The sequence below is a fragment of the Notamacropus eugenii genome, chromosome 4 (genome assembly GCF_028372415.1).
Source record: "Notamacropus eugenii isolate mMacEug1 chromosome 4, mMacEug1.pri_v2, whole genome shotgun sequence".
Lineage (NCBI taxonomy): Eukaryota > Metazoa > Chordata > Mammalia > Diprotodontia > Macropodidae > Notamacropus > Notamacropus eugenii.
In genome coordinates, this window is record NC_092875.1 from 8,792,075 (window position 1) to 8,807,579 (window position 15,505).

At 56.2% G+C, this 15,505-nt stretch overlaps 1 protein-coding gene and 1 long non-coding RNA gene across 2 annotated transcripts in view; one reads left to right on the forward strand and one right to left on the reverse strand.

The window, feature by feature from the left end:
- Window positions 1-547: 547 nt before the first annotated feature.
- On the reverse strand, window positions 548-2,042 carry LOC140498046 (uncharacterized). The gene is made up of 2 exons (XR_011964988.1): window positions 1,805-2,042; window positions 548-1,362 (listed from the first exon to the last, which is right to left on the reverse strand). It is a non-coding gene; the product is annotated as an uncharacterized lncRNA (long non-coding RNA).
- Window positions 2,043-2,886: 844 nt separating this feature from the next.
- Window positions 2,887-15,505, forward strand: part of HIC2 (HIC ZBTB transcriptional repressor 2) — a 30,014-nt gene continuing 17,395 nt past the window's right edge. Inside the window, exon 1 of the mRNA XM_072599694.1 lies at window positions 2,887-2,949. The gene's annotated coding sequence lies outside the window, so the exon portion shown is untranslated. The remainder of the gene's footprint in view (window positions 2,950-15,505) is intronic.

Below are 15,505 nucleotides of genomic sequence, written 5' to 3' on the forward strand. Positions count from 1 at the left end.
CTGTCCAGCCCTGTGAGCCCGGGTGCCCTCTCTCACCTCTGGCCTTTGCTCCAGCTGCCCCCATGCCTCTGCTGCTCTCACTCATCTCTGCTTCCCTGGCTTCCTTCAGTCCCGGCTCAAATCCCACCTTCTAGAAGAGGCCTTTCTTAATCAGCCTTCTTCTGGCAGTGCCTCCCTCCTGCACCCTCTCCTATTGACCTCATCTCCATCTTGTTTACAGCTATTTACAATTAGCTGGAGCACCTTGAGGACTCTGCCTTTCACTTTTCTTATCTCCCAGTGCTAAGCTCCTTGCCCAGCACTTAGTAGGTGCTTAACCAATGCTAGGTGTTTGATTGTGATTTAAGTCTGGAAAAACTGGAACTAAGGGCCCTGTATAGAATGTGTACAGCTAGTATCTCCTTCACCCAGGGTTTGTAGACCCAGCATTTAGCACAGTGCTGGACTTATGGTAGGTGCTTAATATGTATTGGTTAATTTGTGAGACTTTGGAAGGATAGTACAGGTTGGGTTGTGAACCAAGTGAAATGCTGAACAGAGCTCTCAGTTTCTATTTGACCCCAGAGGCAACTGGGAACTACTGCAGTTTATTGAGTAAGGAGGGATAGATATTGTCAGACTACATTTCAGGAAAATCGCTTAAGTGAATGAATGAAATATATACCTGGTTGCTCAGTGCACAATTGTGCTCTGGGAGGTTCCCTGGAGGATGACTTGGAGTGGAGAGACTCTCAAGACAAGAAAACCCATCAGGAGTCTATAAGCCAGGTAAGAGATGAAGAGGGTGATGGCTTTGTGAAGGAAGAAAAAAGGATGTGACAGGTAGACTCAGGAGGTACCCAGGCTATTGATGGCAGCTCCTTGCCCTGGTCCTAGCATATGGCCAAATGGATGTAGCCTGCTCTGGGGCTGATGACAGTCCATCATGGCACTCTCCCTAATTGCTTTTGGGTGGTTCTTCTGTTTCAAACCTTTGGAGAAACGCATGTTCCTACACACCAGAAGTATATGAAAAAGATGCACCTTGGCCTCAGAACTTGGGTTCTTGGGGTCCTTGTGTGACGAGCACCCCACAATTATCCCAAGGGAATCCAGGCCCCTTGCTTCTCTCTGGTCAATCCCAGGTCTGGCTCATTGTCCATTTGCCAGGGATAGAAGGACAAAAACAGCTTGTGACCTCTGGGATATGGCTCAGACTCAGGCAAGACCATCTGAGATTCTCTGAGGAGAGAGAGCACGGTAACTGGGGAACCTGGGAAATGCTTGGTCGATCAGTTTGAGTCTTAGAAAAATTCAAAGTTAGTCCTTGCTACTCCTGCCCTCATGGAAATGACAGTCCAGTGCCAGGGATGAAGCCTGTTCCTAGAGAAGGAGAATAATTCATGGATGAAGTGAATGGCCCTAGGCTCTTGAAATCTCCAGCAGCTGGTCCAAGCGAGCTGGGGGGATGAGGTCCAGGTCGTGGGCAGGGCCGGGACCTTTCCAGCAAGCCACCTTCTAAGGCAGGGGTATGTGGCAACGTCCTCCGGCTAGGAGGTTCCCACCCTGATGAAGTTTGGAACTGGAAAAGCCTGCTAAAGAGGCAAACAAGAGGAAAGGGCAAGAAACCCAGGCTGGAAAAAGGGACGGGGAGAGGAGACGGTGGGAGCTTCAGATCTGAGGGCAGGGCACTGTCGGGGTGCTCAGGCTTGGAAGGGCTGGGAGGCGCTGATGGAGGGGACGAGACTGGTTTGGGGGGACCACGAGGTCCGAGGGACAGGACGAGGGACCGGCACTGGGGTGGGGGATAAGCCAGGGTCTGCACCTCAGCGCTGGGGGACAGGGTCCCATGGAGGCACATGCAACGGGGTGCAGCAAGCGGTTGGGGCATCAGGGTCTGGTCCGGAGCGGAGAGGGCTCCTTGGGGCATCTGCCAGGCTCTGCTTTGCAGTATTCCCGGGGCGTCGGGCGCTTGGGGTAGGAGGGTCGGTCGGGGGACCAGGGTGCTCAATGGGGTGCCAGTGCTGCTGGGAGCAAAGAACGAAGGGCGCATGGCGCGGGCCCCGCCCCTCAGCTTCACATTCCCCAGGACCCCCGCCTCGTGCTCTCGGTGCCCTCGGAGCCTCCCTAGCCCGGGGGTGGCTAGAGGGTGGGTCCCAGATGTTTCTTCACCCAATGACCTCTTCCCACCATGGCCCCGCCTCCTCATCAGGCCCCGCCCCTCGACCTCTGGTTCCTGCTCAGGGGCCCCCCAACTCGGGTGGATCCACCGGAGAGAAGGGGGGAGTGGGGGCGGGGCCGCATTTGTCACCCAGCCCACGGGCTTGGTCCCGCGTCTTAGCCACGCCCCCATGGGACCCACCCCCAGAATACTAGGATTGGCCAAGAGCCAGGGGGCGGGGATTCGTTTCATCCCTCCGGCTCATTGGCTCTTTTCCTCGCCTTAGCCCCGCCCCCTCCTGCGGCCAGGTCCTCTTGCCCCCTGACCGGGCTCAGCGCCTAGGTTCGTCCCCCCTAGGGGCGGGGTGCTGAGGAGGCCGGAGTGGGCGGGGATTGATGTCTCGTCCCTCAGGCCATTCGCCCTCCCGTCTCAGTGCCCCGCCCCCCACGGGCCCCGGCCCGGCCCAGGGGCGGAGCCCTCCGCCGCCATTGGCCCAGCCTCGACGAGCCCCGCCCCCTCACCCCGCCCGGCCCGCGGCTGCTCGCGGCTCCCGGCTCGCGGCTCGCGGCTCGCGGCTCGCGCTGTGGGTCAGGGGTGAGGAGCGGGCGGCGCCGACGTCACCAGCCTCCAAGATGGCGCCGGGCGGGCGGCCGTGAGCGGGCGCGGAGCGGGGCGCGGGGCGCGGGGCGCGGGCGGAGGCGGCGCGGGCCGAGGCCGAAGGGGCCGAGGCGGCGGGACCGGGCCGGGCCGGGCGGGGGGAGCCGCCGCCGCCGCCGCGCGCGGCCGCCGGCGGGACGGATGCACACGAGGTAAGGACGGGGGCTCCGCGCCGCGGGCGCGCGCGGGCGGGCGCGCGCACGCGGGGGCACGCGGGCGGGGGCGCGCCGCGGGCGGGGGCCGGGGACGCGCGCGCGGGTCTGGGCGGGCGCGGGGTGGGGGGCCGGCGCGGGGGACCCGGGCGGGGGTGTGTCCCGCCCCACGCGCGGGGCGGGGGGGGAGGGCCCGGGCGGTTCGGGCTTTGTTCGCGCCCGCGGGCGGGAGGCGGGGGAGGAGGGAGGGGTCGGGGTGCCCACCTCACAAAGGGCCGGGGCCGGCCGGAGGCCCCCCCCCCCCGCCCGGGCCCGGCCTTTGTGACAGCCCGGGGGGCACCGGCCTCCCCCGGGGATGCGATGCCACGATCCTCGCCGGGCACATCTGGAAAGGGGTGTGCCCGGTGGCGCCCGGGGACCGCGGGCTGGCGCGCGCGGGGCACGGTTGACACGGGCCGGGCTCGGGGTCCCGGGGCAGCCTTTGTCCCCTTCCCCCGCCGAGCCGGGCAGCAGATGTTCGGGCGCGCTGGCTATGCCCGGGTCGGGCCGGGCGTCGGCACCAGCCCCGGAGCCTCCCTGGTCCCGCACAATTGGGTTTATTAGTTGTAAGCAGCCTCGGGGCTGTGTGTGGGCAGAGGAGGGTCCGCCCCGGGCTGCCCAGCCACCGTCTGCCAGTCCACTGTCTGCCCACCCCCGGCCCCCGGCCCCCCGCTGCCCGCTTCCTGCACCTCCAGTGCCCAGGACTTGGCAGCAGGGCCGGACGCCGCTGGCAGTTGTTGGGACTTGGGGCTCAGTCACCTTGGGTTTACGAACAATTCCTGAAAAGAGAATTCCCCTCCGCCGCCGGGCCAGAGGGAGCCGGCCCTTGGGGCGGCCGGGTACCTGTCCCAGGGACAGGTGGCCGGGATCCTGCGCCCTCTCCGGGGCTTGGCCAGTGGCCCAGCCTTCACCGCAGGCTGCAGGCCGGGATTAATCCCCACATCGTGTTTTCTTTCTCCGGATCAGATTTCTCGTTTTGTTAATAAGGACAACCTCCTATGCACTTAAAGTCAGCTGTTGTGGCATTTTGCATTATTGAGATGACAGGCTTCCTGCCTTCCTGCAGCGGGACGGTAGAGAGAGCTGGGGGGAGGGGGCGGGCGGCCGCAGGGCCCAGCTGGGAGCCCCGGGGAGGAAGGGGTAAAGTCCAGTTTACCCTAGGCCCCAGTGCTCTGCCCTTCTCCCAGGCCCACAGGTCTCAGAACCCGACGGTAGCTGGCTAGGGGAGGGGGCAGAGAGGGCTGCCACCCCACCCCCAGGTGGTCCTTGCAGGAGATAACAAGCCCCACTCCCCCCAAGGGCAGTGGCTGGATTGGGTTCAGGAGGGAGGAGGACTGCCTCCCCCCACCCTAGGCCCACCAAGCTGGGTCTCAGCTTTTGTTTGGGAGGGTTCCTGACTTTGCCTCACCCCTGGCTAGGCTAGAGGCTACCTTGGGTTTGGAAAGGAGGCAGCTGGGCCTCAGCTGAGGGCAGTGTACTCCGAGTGACCACTGTGGGGTGGGGGGCAGCTGCGGAGAGCCTCCCCCAGCGAGTTTGGTAGGAAAGCCCACAGAGCCACCCTTGCCCATTTGTTCCTGTGACTTTATCTTAGATTAAAAATACAAGGGCACAGAAACCGAGGCTCCAGTGAGTTAAGGGGCTTGTTCCTAGGTTGGCCCTGAGGTGTTCCAGTGGCTGTCCTGGGCAGCTGGAAACTGATCCCGTGGGCCCTAGGGATGGCCCCCTTTTCAGAAGTGAAGCTCCTCACCTGCATTCATAATGGAAGGAAATGGGGCATTTAATGAAATTAAAGATTTCCCCCTTCCCATCCAAAGTCACAGAGTTTTGCAAATCACTAATGTACTCTTTGGGGTTAGTTAGAGAGAGAATGCCAGGCCCAGCCCTAGACTATTCAGACAAGCTCTCCTATCTCCTTAGGACTGGAGTCTTCCCATTCCTAGGTGTATCTGTAAGCAATTATGAAGTGCCGGCATTACATGGCAAATGCTGTGCCAACTGTTGGGGATACAGGGGAGCAAGCCACAGATAGGGCATAGGAAAAGTTGGGACCCTGGCAGGCCCTGGCATTCATTTAGGAGCACTCTGAAAAGGCTCTTGGCAGAGTGCAACAGCCTGGCTTTGTGGCGAGCTCAGAGGCTTTGTAGGGTGACCCATGCCTTTAGAGCTAACTCTGCACCTTCTTGTCCAGCTCCCCTGACTGTCCTCTGAGCAGTGTGGGTCTAATGATGGCAGAGGAGGCATATACTCCTTCTCCCCTGCATGGCCTAAGTTCAAGCCCAGCACCCCTGCTGTGGTAGTCAGGGTCAGGGTAAAGATGATCTCTGTACCTTATTTTGTCCATCTGTGAACTGAATTTGAAGGGAAGGCACTTGACTCCCAAGGAGCTGGTTCGTGGAGGGCCCTGGGGGGACATACTGGCTCTTTTCGGGTCTCTGAGGGCCTGGCTGCTCTGGGCACAAGGGCCTTGAGAAGATGCTCTCTGGTCTAATGCTCTCCTTGGTAAAAGATTTCACTTGCTCTCTTTTGGGGACACATCACCTCCTTTGCCTTTCTCTTCCCCCTTTCCATCCCTTACAACTAACTACAAAAGGAAATGGGGAACAAAAGCAGCCACAGGTAGCCTGTAGAGCCTGGCACACTATAGATGGGGGCAGCCCGGCACAGCGTAGATGGTGGGGGCAGCCCGGCACAGCGTAGATGGTGGGGGCAGCCTGGCACACTGTAGATGGGGGCAGCCTGGCACAGTGTAGATGGTGGGGGCAGCCTGGCACAGTGTAGATGGGGGCAGCCTGGCACAGTGTAGATGGTGGGGGCAGCCTGGCACAGCGTAGATGGTGGGGGCAGCCCGGCACAGCGTAGATGGTGGGGGCAGCCCGGCACACTGTAGATGGTGGGGGCAGCTTGGCACAGTGTAGATGGTGGGGGCAGGGGAAGCTGTTAGCAGGGGATGGGGTCTGCTTTGGTTCTGACTCACTGCCACAAGTGCCCTATCACCATTGGGGGTGGCATGCTTTTTTTTTTTTGGTCAGTGATCTGCTGTCTGTTTAGCTGTGGAATCTGAGGCTCAGGGTACAGCAGGGTGACTGCTTTAGCTTCATAATGCCACTTTGCTTTCCAGCTCTCCACTAGTGTAGATAAGGAAACAAAAACAGGCCCATGGAGCTGGCCTGGAAAGTCACCAGGACTTGAACCAGGGCCTCCTTGACTCCAGATCTACCCCACTTGTCTTCTTGGCCCAAAGGGTCTGAAGGTGGTGAGAGTTGCTGAGGCAGATTGACGCCTGATAGGACAACACACTTCCTAACAGAGCCAAGGAAAAGCAGAATGGGCTGCGGGAGGTGGGGAGGGCACCTATATTATCCGCTTGTCAGAAACAGATTGGCCTAGACACCACCAAGGAACCCCCTACTAGCCCCGTTCTGCAAGAGGGTCGCCTCCAAGGCCATCCCCAGGGCCCAGCCTCTTGAGAGAGGGCTGAGTGGTGCCAGGAGAGCCCCCACAGGCCTGAGCTGCCTCCAGGAGGGTCTGCTGCTGGAAGTTTGTGCAGACTTGCCTTCTGCAGCCCTGAGCTGCCAGGAGCTGGAGAAAAAGGGCGGGCGGCACTCCCTGATAGCTGAGGTAGGAGGGGGGCCTCCACGGGGTTGGAGAGCTTTTCTCTCTTCCCTTTGACAGCAGCTCCGTTTGCTATCTCACCTCCTCTGCCTGTGGATTTGGGGTCTGGAGATCAGTGTTTGATCTAGGAGTGGAGGCCTTTCTAAACTGGAGTACCACTATTTGACCAGGTACTGGCCCATGGTTTCCATTCAGTAACCCTTAAGTACCTGGCTTGGGAGGTGGAGCAGTAAGATGAATTGTACTATCTGTTTTGTTGGTATTTAAACCCAAGTCCAGCTTCCCTCCTTCATTTCCTAGAAAGGACTTTCCCCTCTCCCCCATCCATGAGAAAGGGGCATTCTGGGTATAGGGGATGTAGGGGCTCAGGTCCATAGCAGCCAAGCTGTTGTTCATCAAGCCCTCATGGGTAAAGGGAAGTCTGTTAGACATGAGCCTGGAGCAGATGGGGGGGATCAGAAATGCTGTGTTCAGGGTATTTGTGCTTTGGCCTAGGGAGCTAGTGAAGTTTCTTCAGCAAGAGAGTGTGGAGGGGAGACCTGGCCTTCAGGATGATTGCCTTGGTCATTTGGAGGAGGGCCTGAAGAGGGGGAGACTTGGAAGCCGGAAGGACCAAGAACCTCTCACTATCATAGGCCACCTAAGAAGTGGTGGTCATGTGAGTGAGGTAGAGCCTGCAAACCCTGGCAGCTGACTGGGTGGGGGCAGGGCAAACTGCCCCAGGTGGGCCTCCAAGGGCCTTCTCAGACTGGGGAGTTTGGAGGAGGTGAGATGTTGGCGTCCAGTGTAGACCTTTCACTTCAGTAACATTTTCAGAGTTACAAAAGATGTGCCTTGCTACCCTCAAGTGACTGGTTGGAAAAGGAATTCTTAGCCTCATTTATCTAATAGAAATGGCTCAAGGAAATATGGAAGTCACTCACATAATGTAGCAGATCATGTTTGTGTATGTGTATCTGTTTGTGTATCATGTTCTGATTTGTTATACGGATTCTTTCATTTATCTTAGTCTGACTACATAGCATGACTATAGTGAAAATATACTCAATAGGAAAGTATATGTAGAATCTATACAGAATTGTATGCAGTCGTGGGGAGGGAGGGAGGTAGTGGGGGGTGGGTGGGGAGGGATAAAATCGCAATTGTATGGCAGTGATTGTTAAACATTAAAAAAAAAAAAATTAAAAAAAAAAAAAAAAAAAAAAAGAAATGGCTCAAGGGAGGGAGGGGACCTGGCTGCATCCCAGCCACTGGCCTTTCCTGTTTCCTTGCCCAGGCTGCCTGACCTCCCACCCCCACCCCCCCAAGAGCGCCAGTCTTAGTAGGGTCACAACACACCAACAGCCTTGAGAGGTAGAAATGGTAATTACCTCCATTTTATACAGAAAATAAACCGAAGCTCTGAATGGGGAGTAGAGAAGGGACTCATTACGGCAAGTGTCTCATTGTGGCTCTTTTTTCCCTAACTTCGATTCCAGACCATCCTGCTGTGGGCTTAGACTTCTCCTGCCTTTCTGGGCTGTCTGATAGAGCTGAAGGCAGGGCTCCACCCCTGCCCCCCACGTTGCCAATCATCAAACCTCTACTGTCCTGGTTTTCCCTGGCATAGTTCCATCATTAGCATTCCCTTCCTTTGACTGTCGTCTTCCCACCTTCCTCAGGAGGTCACGTTGCAGAGAAGAGCCCCTGGGGGTGGGGGACAGTAGGGCTGAGGCCTCTACGAGGTTCAGGTTGGCCTGCCCCCTCCCATCCCTGACTGGGACTCTGGAGCTCTGCAAGGTCTTCTTTCATCCTGGCACCTTGAGTTTCCTCAGGCCTCCCTTGAAATGGGTTCTTGTTCTCGTGGAGGAAGTGCTTCAGCCCATGATGGTCCTTTCCAAAGCTTAGCGAGTGCCGGACTCTGGAGGGGGGGATGCCCAGGGCCACTGCCAGGCAGGACTAGTGCCATCTTTATTGGACAGTGACAGAAGGGGGCAGGTGTCAGAGTGGGCCAGGCAGGTGTCTCAGTGGAGTGGCTGCTCACCCAGAGGTGGGGGTACCAAGGAAAGAGTCCTTGGCCCCTAAAGCCCTGAGGTTTTTTCCCATGAACTCATCTCTGCTTCACCTTGTATGAGTGCAGATGATTATCCCTTAGGAGATGAGACTGTCCATGTAGTTTATTGGTGAGGAAACCAGGGTTCAAGATTTCTAAGGGATGCAGCAGCAGCTCACGTTGAGGGTTCCCTCTCCCCCTGTTCTCTCCTCATCCTTCTCTCCAACTTGTCCAGCTCCCATTCTGTCTTCCTTCTTGTCCCTCTTTCTTTGCCCATCCCTTTCTTGCTTTCTCTCTCCCTGTCTGTCACCCTTCTTCTCCTTGCATCCTGTCTATTTCTTGTGTTCCTTCTCTGTTCTCCCTCTCGTTCCCCATCCTTCTCCCACTCTGTCCCTCTTCGCTTCCTCTCCCTTCCCCCCCAGATCTATGAAGAGGGTTTCTAAGGAGTCAAGACTGAAGGCCAGGCCTCTTGACATGAGATCTGGTGCCCCCTGCCCTTCTGGACTCTCAGACCAGGTATCCATGAAAAAGTGACTGTCCACATTAGCTCCGATAATGCACTAGCACAGCCCCAAAGAATGGGGAAGGGTAGGAGAGATTGGGGTGCCTAGGACTGGGTCGCATGCATTTGAGTCAGGCCACCACTCACTGGTCTGGGTGTGAGCTCTGGCCTGGAGCTCTTGGGATGACTTCTGCCTTTTTCCTTCTTGATAAAATGAGAGAGGCCCAGCAGTCCCTGTTAGCTGTCCTGTGTTCCTCTGGTCCCTGGTATATGTGTTTTCGAACTTTTTTAGTCCTAAACATTTTTGAGGAGCCACAGCCTTTTTAACATAGTCAGACAGACCCAGTGCCCACACTGCTTGTGTCCGTGACCCTCTCTGAAGAGGTGGAGCACCTCTTTCCTCTGGAGTCCTGTCTGGTCACTGCACTGGTCAGAGCTCTTGACTGTTTCAGGGGTTTTGTATTTATCGTGGTGCTCCTGCTTGCCAAGGCTTGGGGTCTGTTTCCCCAGTTATTGGTCCCCCCCATAGATAATCTTGCACATCAAGGTCTTTTTTTCTCTTTCTTGGATCTCTCTGGGGCCTTGCAGCCATCTCACAGTGTTTGGTGACTTTGTTTCCCCTGGTGTATTCCATGTTGTTAGTTGATCTTGTTCAGAGGAGGGCTTGGGCTAGTTCCGAAACACCCTGAGCCTGGAGGCAGAAGGCCCAGGATTGAAATCCTCACCCTCCATGCTTCTGGGCTCCATGACCATCTCCTTCAGCCTCAATTGCCTTATGTACAAAATGGGGCCAAAACCCTCCCAGGTTTATAGTGAGCTGAGAAACACATGAGAAGCACTTGTGGGGGCACGTGTGTTTCCATGATTGGAGTGTAGGTTCTTAGCTTGGCTCCCCAGAGCCTCCCCTGGGTGTTCTCTAGGCTGTCCTTGGCCTTTCTTTCTGTAGCCCCCTTCACCGTGAGGCGGTCGTCCTCCTTGGATCTCTAATGCCTGGCCTGTTCAGCTGCCAGAGAGGAGGCACCACATAGTTCATATGGAGCTAGGGCAGGCAGGGTCCGAGAACGGGCCCGTACAGCCTGGAAAGACTGGGTTGGTGCTATGCTCCACAGGCTGCTCAGAGAAGGCCACCTCTCACCTTTCCCAGCCAGGTGCTTCCTCATCTGCCTTGCTGGCAGGGCCCAATCTCGCTGTGATTTGGGGTTTGCTTTCTTGCTTTCATGGCATCACTCAAGCATGTCAGAAAAGTCTCCTGGTTTGTCTAGGTCTGGGTGGGCCTGATCCCAGGCAGACCTGGGAAGAGCCTCTGGAGCCAGCTGTGGGATGAGGAGGCGCCTTGATGTGGCCCAACAGGGCTCTCCCCACTAGCCCTCCTTGCTGAGGGCAGTGGGGGGGGTGTGAAGGTGCTGGCTCCCCACTCTCTGTTGTTCTTATGGCCCTTGGGAGATGTCAGCAGGGACTTTTAGGACCACTGAGCCAGATCTAGAGCTGGGAAAGCCATCCCGAGGTCATTTTACCCTCCAGGGCGGGCAAGAGAGACTGGGTTTGGCCTCAGAGCCCCAAGCCCCAGGCTCTTTCCAGGAAACTGCCTTTGTAGCTCTGCCCCCACCCTTGTTTCTGGGTGTTTCTGGGTGGGGGCAAAGGGACAGAAGCCAGAGTAAGCTGGGCTGATGATTGACTGGGGAGTGGGCCCTCTCCCTCCCACCCAGCCGAGGAATCTGCATTATCCCATTTATCTGTTTGGGGAGTGGACTAAGGCCTTGTTTGCACACATGGCTACCTCTGCTGGTCTTCCCATCTTTTCTTCAATCTTGGCTCTAGATTGCCCCACCCACTGGCCTCAGGAACCTGGCTGCCCTTCCTGGCTGCCCTGAGCAGGAGGGACCCTGGGCAAGGGTGTGCTAGGCACTAGGGCCCTGCCCTGCCTTTCTCACGGGATCCCCACCATGCCAGCTGGCCCTTTTCCCACAGAGATGGAGTTGGCGTCGGGTGGATATCCAGGGCTGCCTGAGCCGGGTTCTTAGTCATGTTCTTGGGTCCCTTGGCTATGCCATCAGAAGACCTTGGTTTGAGGCCAGACAGGCCTGCGGATCCAGCACCTACTATGTGTCAACCATTGTCTGCCCTGGAGGAACTCAGTCTAACGAGAGACGACATGCACATCGACTGTGTGCAAACATGGTGTATTTGTTCGTGTGACAGGCATGGGGTTCCTGAGGCCTTGGGCCTTTCTGGCTTCTGCTGCCATTCTCTGTCTCTCAGGGGAGCAGAAGCCCTTGTCCCTTTCCTGTGTCTCCTGGGAGTTGCCACATGGGCTGTGGCCGCTGGTGTGCCTGGGGCCTGCCCTCAGAGGGAGGGGCAGGAACCTCAGGGGTGTCTGCCCCCAAGGCACGTGGGGCCCCTGCTGCAGAGAAGAAGGTACTGGGTGGGAGGAGGTGCCAAGTGCAGAGGACAGGCCTGGAGCAGGTGGGAAAGGCACTGAGGTACAGGAGGCTGGCCAGGCCTACGTGCCACTCTGCCCATGAGAAGTGAAGGAAAGCCTTTGTTAATTGTACCTCCCAGTGCCAGGCCCTGTGGTGAACTCTTTACAATTATTATCTCATTTTATCCTCACAACCACCCTGGGAGGTGGCTGTTATTTATCACCTCTGTTTACAGATGGGGAAATTGAGGCAAACAGAAGTGAAGTGACTTGCCCAGGGTCATACAGCTGAGAAGTGTCTGAAGCCAGATTTGGACTCAGGTCTTTCTCATTCCAGGCCTGGTGCTTTAACCACTGTGCCACCAGCTGCTTTAATCTGAGTCCAAGGTAGGCACTAATCCCACGATTCTTGACTCCAGATCCAGCATTGTCTATTTAGGAAGCAGATTTGGGGAGCTGGGGGAATCATGGGATGAGCCTCAGAAGGCAGTGCCTCATTGTCTGAATGAGGGGAGACATGGTCTCCAAAGGGGTCAGTGCTTGAGCTGGGCCTGTTCCAGGGGAGATGTGGGGAGCGAGGAGTCTGGGGTAGGCAGTCCCTCCAGGAGTACCCTCAGGGCTTTGCCTCTGCTGACCTCCCTTCTTTGAGGCGTCCGCTCTCCTTTTTCTGGTGCTGTTGGTCCTTGCTTGGCAAGGAGTGGAAGGTTGGGATTCCCAAAGAAGTCCAGTGGAGCTTTAAGAGTCCGTTTCTGCGGAGGTTCCTGTGCCTCTCTGCCCGGTGTCTAGAGCAGGCCTTTGTGTGTTGGCTGCTGTCTAGGAAGGTGACATGTTCCTGCTAGTTGGCACAAGGAGGGAATCTGGAATCCAGAGGTTCAGGATGGCCCTGCTTTCTGGACATCTGCTCTCCAAACCACTTTGGCTCCTCCACGTAGACCTTCAGAGGTCTCCTAGACTGGACGGTGGGGAGGGGTTCTCATGTGACTTGGTCCCCAAGTCTGATCATAGACAGAGGGGCCTGCATGGGGAAAGGCTGTGGGCCCTGCGTTATGCCCTCTGGTTGAAGGGCTGGTGGAGCCACATAACCTTTGATTTTGCTTCTCCTTCATGCTACAAGCATCAGTCAGAAGACACGTTTGAATTCTAGCCTACCTTTCTTTGAATATCTGGCACTTAGCCTAGCGTCTGGCATACGGATGCCATATGCCATATCTGGCATAGAGCTGAATACATGCCAGTTCCTCGATCTTCCTGGAGCCCATGAGTGTGGTCTTATGGAACTGAGCTGTTTCAGGCAAGTGGTAAAGGGGAAACTGAGGCGCAGAAGTTCATGTGAAGCAGTGGTTGGCATGCCTGAAGAGAAGACTTCCCAAGTACCATGCACCAGAACGGCTGGCTGAGCTGGGAGCAGTACTGCCAGGAAGCCCTTACTTGGGGACCCTCCCTGGTCCACATGGATCTGGGCCCCAAACCCCTTTTGTTTCAGGAACAGAGGAAAATGGCCTTGTGTGGGCCAGTGACCAGCAGGCAGAGGCCACAGTGTCACCCCTCAGCAGTTTGCTCTCCACTCACTTCTCTTAGCCACAGCTGCCCAGCTTGGCACTACATTGTGTTTACCCTTCCCTTAGCTGGTGTATGCTGGGGGAGGCCTTGTCCCTCAGCACTGCTGCATTGGGTTAGCTTACCTGTCGTGCTCTCCATTTTTGGTCTTTGATTAGGGTCCATTCTCCATCTTCTTACATTTCTTGACTCCTTCCTCAGAGATTGCACAGGTCTCTGGTAGACTTCTGTTGCCACGATCAGACCTGTGCAGGATATTCCCAGTGTGCTTCTGACTCTTCCTGACTCCATGGACCATTGCATGCCAGGCCCCAAGTCTGGCTGGGTTCATCCTCTGCCATCTCTTTCTCCTTTTGCCTTCAGTCTTTCCCAGCATCAAGGTCTTTTCCAGTGAGTCCTGTCTTCTCATTATGTGGCCAGAGTATTTGAGCTTCAGTATTTGACCTTCCAGTGAATAGTCTGAATTAATTTCTTCTGACCGATTGGATCTCCTTGCTTCCAGGGGACTTTTCAGAAGTCTTCTCCAGCTCCATCATTCACAAGCATTGACTCTTCAGCTTTCCTTATAGTCCAGCTCTCACAGCCAGGCCTTGCTACTGAAGAACACATGGCTTTGACTATGGGACCTTTGTCCCACATGCGATGGGAAACAGGTGATGTCTCCGCTTCTCAGTCCCCTGGCCAGGTTTGCCAGATCTCTCCTTCCAAGGAGCAGGCGTCTTTTCATTGCATAGCTGCAGTCACCATCTGCAGTGATCTTTGAACCCAAGAATATGAAATCTTAGAGCTTTGAGCCAGCTTTGCCACTCTCTGCTTTCACCCTCATCAAGAGGCTTAATTCCTCTTCACTTCCTGCCATCATCAGAGCGCCCACCATGGCTTTGTGACAGAGTGGGGAAGGGTGCCCTGGCCTTGGGCCTGGCCCCACAGGCTTCCCTCTGCTACTCTGGGCCTCCTCTGGGGCCATTGAAAACCACCTGGGTTTTGTTCCCCAGGTTTCCCTCTTTCACTGCTTTCTAGACCTGTCCAGATTCCTGAGCCAGCTTGGCTCTAGGGGTTCAGAGAGTTTCATCTTGTCTCCTTTCTGCTCCTCAGTGTCTCCAGGCCCTTCCCTCTCCTCATGGAATGACTCTAGGACTTAGAACCAGGAACCCTGGGTTAAAATCTTCACTATAATTTAAGTGGTTGGATGACTATGGGTAAATAATTTCCCTCTGAGCTTTTGTTGGGGATAGCATACTAAGACTGTAGTCTGTCCAGGCTTCTTGTGAGGAGAACGTTGTAAACCTGAAAGCATTGCAGACCAGGTTTTACGGGGGGAGGGAGGAGCGTCCAGGCTAGGCCAGGGGGTACTTAGCTGCTGTGCTCAGCCCCTTAGGGCCTCTCTCTCTGGGCCCCACGGTGGCCTGGCATTGCCCCTTTACTTGGCCAGAGCAGTTTCTGGGCCTCTGGGGGTTTGTGCTCTGCCACTCGCGTTTCTCCCTTACTGCCTTCCAGCTCACTCCATCACCCTCTGCTCCACAGGAACCAGGAAGAAACAAAAGAGCCAGGTAGAACTGGGATTCAGTCCGCCTGGTGGGATTTAGAGACCCTCTAGCATAATCTTAAAACTGAGAGAGAAAAGGGATTTGCCAGGGTGGCCTTGCTTGGGTGCAGCAGAGCTGGGATTCACCACTACCATATCTTGTACACTACAAAGACTTTCTCCCATTTTTTCCTTCATTGGATCACCAAGATGACCCAGTGAAGAAGGCAAGAATTGCTCTTCCTAATGAGGGAACTGATGCCAAGGAAGGAGCCCACATCTCCTGCCTCCATTCTGGTGCCACAGCCAAAGTAAGAACCTGGGGATTCTCATCTAGACTGCTCAGGCTGATGGGGGCTCCAGAGCAGTGGTCTAGTCCACCTTGACCCCATTGGCTGATCCTCCTCAGGTGATCCTGGAGCATGACTTCCCTCAGCACCTCCTGCCCAGTGGCTCCTTCTTCAGCCTTCACCCATGTACTGACAGACCATGGTCCTCCCTTCTGCTACCCCCAGTCTTCTCTTCTCCTGTTCCTTACACCAGTCCTCATGACCTTTCTGTTCCCCTCTCCCCTAATTCCAGGTACCCTCTGGCTCTGCTCCATTTTGTCTGTAGGGCTCCCAGTACCCGCACATGGTCTGACCAGGATATTCCTTTCCTTGTCCCTGGAGTCTGCTTTATGCATGGAGACTCTGGCTGTCTTTCCTTTTAAGATTTTCCTTCCAGCGAAGCCTGTGTCAGCCCCTGTCTCGCTGTGGCTGGGCACCATCTCAGCGTCACCCTCTGACGCCTGGACATAGGAGCCCCTGGGTACTGCCCATTGTACTTGCTCACATTGACCAGTGCATCTGACTGCTTGTCCGCCCTGCG